This window comes from Panthera leo, chromosome B2, assembly GCF_018350215.1.
Source record: "Panthera leo isolate Ple1 chromosome B2, P.leo_Ple1_pat1.1, whole genome shotgun sequence".
Lineage (NCBI taxonomy): Eukaryota > Metazoa > Chordata > Mammalia > Carnivora > Felidae > Panthera > Panthera leo.
In genome coordinates this window covers 76,528,939-76,536,094 of record NC_056683.1, presented here as the reverse complement: position 1 = coordinate 76,536,094, position 7,156 = coordinate 76,528,939, and the positions used below count along the sequence as shown (strand labels likewise).

Sequence of the window (7,156 nt, the reverse complement as noted above, 5' to 3'; positions counted from 1 at the left end):
AGTGTCCCCTATTATTAACATTGTGCGTTAGTTGGTATGTTTGTTACAACTGACAAGTGAATATTGATACATTATTATTAACTAAAGTCCACAGTTTACATTAGTGTTCATTCTTTAGGTAGTTCATTCTATGAGTTTTGACAAATGTATAATGACATGTATCCACCATTATAGTATCATAATAGTGTCATTTCACTGCCCTAAAAATTCCCTGTGTTCTACCCATTTATCTATCCTTCCCTCCCTCTCAACTCCTGACAACCATTGACCTTTTTCAATAGCTTTGCATTTTCTGGAATGTCATACAGTTGAAATCATACAGTTTGCAGCTCTTTCAGATTGGTTTCTTTCACTTAACAAAATGTATTTAAGATCCCTCTGTGTCTTTTCATGGCTTCATAGCTTATTTCTTTATAGCACAGAATAATATTCCATTATATGAATACCAAAGTATGTTTATCCATTCACCTATTGAAGGGCATCTCAGTTCCTTTCAAGATTGCCAATTATAAATAAAGTTGCTGTAAACACCAAGTACATTTTTGGTTTTGGTGTGGACTTAAGTTTTCAATTCATTTGAGTAAATACCAAGGAATGCAACTGCTGAATCATAAGGCAAGAGTATGTTTAATTTTGTAAGAAACTGCCAAACTGTCTTCCAAAGTGGCTATACCATTTTGCATTCTCACTAGCAATGATTGAAAGTTCCTGTTGCTCTACATCCTTGCCAGCATTTAGTGTCAGTATTTTGGATTTTGGCTCTAATAGGTGTGTGGTAGTATTTCCCTATTTTAATTTGCAACTCCCTAATGATATGTGGTGTTGAGCATCTTTTCATATGTTTAATTGCCATCTGTATAGCTTCTTTGGTGAGGTATTTATTCAGAACTTTTGTTCATCTTTTAATAGAGTTCTTTGCTTTCTTTTCTTTTCTTTTCTTTTTTTTTAGAGTTCTTTGCTTTCTTATTGTTGAGTTTTAAATATTCTTTTCACATATGTTTTTAAGATTTATAATTTTTTTAAAGTAATCTCTACACCTAGTCTGGGGCTCTAACTCACAGCCCTGAGATCAAGAGTCACATGCTCCACTGACTGAGCCAGCCAGGCACTCCAGAGTTCTTTGCATACTTTGGATATTAGTCCTTTAACAAATAACGTGCTTTGCAAAGATTTTCTCCCAGTCTGTAGATTTTCTTTTCATTCTCTTAGCAGTGTCTTTGCAAAGCAGGAATTAATTTTATCACATCTACTCTTTAATTACCATAAAGATAAGATGTCATGGATGTTGCAAAATACTTTCTTTTTTTTAAGGCAAAAATTATTTTTTAAGGAAAAAAACCACTTTTTAAGGAAAAAATCTATTTTAAGGAAAAAAAACTCCACTTTTTTTTTCCAAAAAATTTCTTGATTACTAGGAAGATGGAATTGAATGACTTCCAGTCCCTTTTGGTTCTAGGTTTTTATGGTTCTGTGGAAAGAATGATGGTGTATTGTGGATTTTTACTATGTTAATTCTGGGATCCCCTCTCCATTAGCACAGTAATATATGGCAATTGAAGAAAGTTTAGAAAATGTAGGAAAAAGAAAATATGATTTTTTCTAAACAGTGTGGCACTAAGTGGAAGAATTTTGGATGACAAAAAATTCAAACAGGCATGCCTATATGCCTGCATTTCATTAACTGTAGTGAAATTAACCCTTTCACTACTTCATGGGTAAAAAGACACTCATGAGGCACATAAATAATTTTTTAATTTTTAATTTTTTTAATTAAAAATTTTTTTAAAATATGGAAGCTTCACACATTTGCAGGTCATCCTTGTGCTGGGGCCGTGCTAATCTTCCCTATATCTTTCCAGTTTAATATATGTGCTGCTGAAGCAAGCACAATGATTAACTCTTTAAAAGCACATATTTGGGGCATCTGGGTGGCTCAGTCAGTTAAGCGTCCAACTTCAGCTCAGGTCATAATTTCACAATTCACGAGTTCAAACCCTGTGTCAGTCTCTGTGCTGACAGCTCAGAGCCTGGAGCCTGCTTTGGATTCTGTGTCTGCCTCTCTTTCCCTGCCCCTCACCTGCTCATGCTCTGTCTGTCTCTCTCTCTCTCAAAAAGTAAACGTTAAAAAAATTAAAAATAAGTAAAAATACATATTTATCGTAAAAAGTATAACCAAAGTGTATGAAGTAAAAAGTGATGGTCTCCCTCCACCCCATCCTTATCTCTAATTGTAATTATTTTCTATAGAAACAAAAATCTTTATAGCCATGCTTACCTGGTTATACACATACATACAGACCTGCAAGCTTCATGAGTCAGGGATCACCTATGACTATATCTTGACATACATCATTGTAAGCCTCGTGCATACAATGGAGCTTAGTACACAGAAGGTGCTCAATTAAATGAATAAATGTCACACTCTACATTATTCTACAGGTGACTTTTTTTAAGTTTATTTATTTTGAAAGAGAGAGAGAGAGAGAGTATGCAAGTGGGGAAGGGGCAGAGAGGGGAGAGAGAGAATCCCATGCAGGCTCACACCATCAGCGCAGAGCCTGATGTGGCGCTCAAACTCAGGAACTGGGGAGATCACTAGGAGAGTGGAAGTCAGATGCTTCACTGACTGAGCCACCCAGGCGCCCTGACTTTTTTTTTTTTTTAATTTAAGAATGTAACCTGAATATCTTTACATGTTTGGACATCCATAGCTATTTCATTATTTTCAGTGGCTCCAGAATAATGCACTATGTGAATGCACTACAATTTATTTTGTCAGTCCCCTATTACTGGATGTTTAGGTTATATATATAATAATACACACACACACACACACACACACACACACACACACACACACTTATGTACAGGATTAAAAACAATAGTGCAATAAGCATTATAGACAAATTACTTTCTATAAGTTATATCAATTTGTCTTCTCACTAACAGTGAATGTGTTGAGTTCTCCACATCTACACTAGGGATGATATTCCAATCAGATATTATCAATCTTTGTTGTCTTTGCTGTTTATTTTGTTTGGAAAGGGGGTCCATATAAGGGGAGTAGCAGGCTATTTTGCTATAAAGGGAAGTTGGGATTCAAATGGGGAAGATCCTAAATGGCAGATAGGACATGTGAATATTTTTAAAGCAGTGAGAAGTCAGAGAAAGAGTTTGAGAATTTAAAAAAAATTTTTTTAATGTTTATTTTTGAGAGAGACAGAGCATGAGTGGGGTGGGGCAGAGACTGAGACACAGAATCTGAAGCAGTTTCCAGGCTGTGAACTGTCAGCACAGAGCCCAATGTGGGGCTCGAACTCACGAACCAACTGTGAGATCATGAACTGAGCCTAAGTCAGACACTCAACTGACTGAGCCACCCAGGTGCCCTGGAGATTTTTTTTTATACATTATAAAAGTTTGAGCTAGATCTTAAAAAGTATCTGTTTCAATGAACTTCTTTTAATTTTTTTAAATGTTTTATTTATTTTGAGAGAGAGAGAGAGAGAGAGAGAGAGAGAGAGAGAGGAAGCATGCATGAGATGGGGAGGATCAGAGAGACGGGGAGACAGAGAATCCCAAGCAGGCTCTGTGCTGTCAGTTCAGAGCCTGACATGGGGCTGGATCTCACAAACTTATGAGATCATGGTCTGAGCCTAAACCAAGAGTCAGATGCTTAACTGATGCCACCCAGGTGCCCCTCAATGAACTTCTTTAATAGATGGGGAAATAGAAATTCTGAGAAGTAAAATGATTTATTCAACCTCACTCTCCATGAGTAGCAGATCTGATATTGGAATCAAGGTTGTTTGGGTCTCAGCTTTTATTGTTCTTTGGTTTTATTCAGCAAATATTTAGTAAACATTCTGTGCTAAGTACTAGAGAAGATTCAGCAATTAGGGAGACATACTTATTGACCACTTTCTTGTGGCAGATCTTTCATATACATTTTAATCTAGCCCCATGTATCTACTATACCAAATCAATCTAGTAGGTTTTTTTTTGTTTGTTTGTTTTGCTTTGTTTTATTGTGTTATTTAGTATTATTAGGGATTCCTATGTTTCAGTAGTAGTAATTCTTGGAGTCAAGCCTGGAATAAGTTCTGTAGATCAGGAAGAAAATTACACTATTGCTTCACTGAAAAAGGTGTCAAATGGAGAGCATGGCTGATTGCTTTTTTCTCAGGCCTGGTTAGGGGATCAGTCACATCTCTGTGTAGGTCCTCAGTGTGTACAAACCTGAAAAGTGTCAGAATCGAAAGAAGGCCAGCCAAAGCTGGAAGAGTGGCTGAAATGTGGCTGAGGAGACAGGTTGAACAGATCATGGAGGGCTTTGTTGATCTAGTTAAAGATTTTTGCTTTTGTTCTAAGTGTAATGGGAAACTAATGAAGGGTTTTAAGCAGATGCTCCACAGGGTCTTATTTGCAATGAAAAGAGAAGTGAGGGTGGGGGAAGACACTTGGGCTTTGAATGGATTAGGAAAGCTGCAAGGTGGACGAACGATCAAGAAGCTATAGATCATTAGTCCAGGTGGTAGTTGATGGTGACTTGTCCTCTGGCTGCAATACATAGAGAAGTGAAGATACATTAGAACACAAAACTGACAAGATTTTGGTTAACTGACAAGGCTTTGAGAGGGAGAAAGTGGTGTCTTGGATTTCTCTTTAGTTTCCAGCTAATGCTGCTGGATGCAAATGATCGATGTTCATGAAGATGGGAACTCTGGAGATAGAAGATTGGGTGGGTGGCTGGGGGGTAGAACATGTGCTCAGTTTTGAAATGTTGTTTTGGAGGGCCTGAAAACCCACATAAAGGTCCAGGGGTGGCTAGACAAAGGAATCAGAGGTCAGAGAAGAGCTAGAGATTTTAATTTGGGAGTCTTGGTTATTTGGTAGAGCACATTGCCTAGGTAAAGGCTTCTTTTTTTTTTTTTTTATTTATTTAAGGAATGTCCATCACCAGGAAGGTCTAAAAAAAGCGTTGGATGGTTCAGATGCATTATTTTCATTCTTTAATTCCTAAGATTACTCATTTTTTATTTTTGTAGTAAATATGTGGGTTGTTTTTCATTTATAAGATTATCTACCTTTGGATTAGGAGCTAAAATCCTTGTTGCTGAATTAGCTGCATACCATAGCAGATATATGTTTAATAGTAAGGGATTTTTAGGTAGCGGAGATGTCAGATCCTTGCTGAACAGATAGGCTAGATAGTACTTTGGTCAAATATTTCATATTTCCAGCTACCTATGGAAAATAATCTAGCATTTTATGTGCTTAATCACTTTGAAGAGTATTCATCTAACTTTTCCTCGAACCACTGATTTGTTGTCACAGCATAGAGCTTATTTCGGGAACCAGTGAGCTCTTAAAAAGCTTTTCAATAAAAAGGACACTATTAGATTACAGTTGAATTGGATAAAGTTAGTATCCATACCGCGACTGAATTTCTAACGTCTTTGTCTTGTCTTTCTTGTACTAGTAAACGGCTACAAAGGAAATGTCACTTCACGTAACATTTAGTTGCTAAGATTTTTAAAAAGAAACACAGATATGTTCCTCACAGTTGCCCTAACCACACAGCTTTGTGCTACTTCAAGTTGCTCAAACTGTGCTATGAGGAAGCCCTTAACTGCTTAAAAGGCCAGGGACTGAAACAGACTATTGCACAACTCTTCACCACCGGGCGGTTTCGCTTCCAAATCTGGCCTTCGTATCATCCCACGGCCGGAGTCGCTTCTGGGTCCGCTGGAACGAGCCCCGTTCCTCCTAAAAGCAGCCAGGGTTTCCTCGTCCGAGCCACGGGAACCCCTCCCTCCGCCCAAGGTTTTCGCGAAAGTGAAGCTGCACGGGCGCAGGACCCCGGGAGGTCCCATTGTCCGGCCAGGGAGAACCGCTCTCCCCGTAGCGACTCCCGTACTCGAGTCCCACCGGCTAGGTTAACCAGAGGTCTGCGGGTCTCGGCGCCACTCCCCTCCCCCCGCCGCCCCATTGTCTGCCTCGCCCCGCCCCGGGGGACACGTGCGCCTGCAGCTTCCCGAGCGAGAAGAGCGCCGGGCGGCGGCGGCGTGGACACCGCCGCGAACGGCTACGCGGCCGCGGCGCCGGGGGCGGGGGCCGGGCGCGCACGGATCGGTGGGTGTTCTCAGGCAGCTGCGGTAGCGTTCCGCGCCCCTAGCCCCGTGCCTCGCGGGCCCGGGACGGGGCGGGGGTTGGGACGGGCAGGAGCTCGGTGGGGGTGGCGTGCGCGTGGTGCTGCGGTGGGGGTGGGGTGGGGCGGGGTGGGGAGATGCCTGTCTCCTGACAAAGGAGAACGAGTGGGACACGCTGAGCCGGCCCGCCCCGCCTGGAGGAGAGCGGGAGGGGGAGTGTCGGGAAGGGAAGGGGCGGGTCTTTCATTCACTCTCGTCCCCTCCGTCGCCGCCGGAGCGGAAGGGCGGGGTCTTGCGTCCCCCTCCCCCGGGAGGTGAGGAGCAAGGGAGGTGGCGGGGCGTGGGGGCGGAGCCCGCGGGCGCGCGTCCCGAGGCGTAGGCTACGTCGTCACGTCAGCGCGGGAGAGAGAAAGAGAGGAGCCGACTCGGCTGGGACTGGGGGACGGAGTCGAGAGAGCGAGCGAGGGAGGGTGTGAGCGAGCGTTCGAGCGAGGAGGGGAAAGGCGGTCACTCGTGCCTGAGGGGCCGCGGACGGGACTGGGAGTGGTGGGGCAAAGGAGCAGGGAGGGGAAGAAGAAAGACCGAGAGAAGGAGGCGGACGGAGGCTGCTGCTGGTGGTGGTGGCGGTGGCGGTGGTGGTAGGGGGAGAAGGAGGAGCTGGAGGAGGGCAGGGGCAGAGGGAGTGAGAGAAGCGGACGCGCGAGGGAGGGGAGGGAAAGGGGGGGGGGGTCACGCGGGCGCGCGCGCGCGCGCACCGGGAGCGCGCTCGGAGGCGAGTGGAACTGGATCGGGTTTGCTGCCAGCGGCGTGAGCTTCGGCCGCCATTTTACAACAGCTCCACTCGCGCCGGACACAGGGAGCAGCGAGCACGCGTTTCCCGCAACCCGATCTCCTCGGACAGGATTCTTCCGCCGCAGCCCAACGGGGAGGTAACGACCGCCAGGACCCGGGTCTGGGAGGGGAGCACCGTGACATTGTGGAGTGAGCTGGGCGAGGGAGGTGTG

At 43.9% G+C, this 7,156-nt stretch overlaps 1 protein-coding gene and 1 non-coding gene across 3 annotated transcripts in view; one reads left to right on the top strand and one right to left on the bottom strand.

Moving 5' to 3' along the window:
- Nucleotides 1–1,782: 1,782 nt before the first annotated feature.
- Nucleotides 1,783–1,888, bottom strand: LOC122220815. The gene has a single exon (XR_006202995.1). It is a non-coding gene; the product is annotated as a U6 spliceosomal RNA (small nuclear RNA).
- A 4,989-nt stretch (nucleotides 1,889–6,877) lies between these two features.
- LOC122220147 (synaptotagmin binding cytoplasmic RNA interacting protein) overlaps nucleotides 6,878–7,156 on the top strand; it is a 30,467-nt gene continuing 30,188 nt past the window's right edge. The window contains exon 1 of one of the 2 annotated variants that reach the window (XM_042939299.1): nucleotides 6,878–7,081. The gene's annotated coding sequence lies outside the window, so the exon portion shown is untranslated. The remainder of the gene's footprint in view (nucleotides 7,082–7,156) is intronic. The other variant, XM_042939300.1, reaches the window with a different exon arrangement.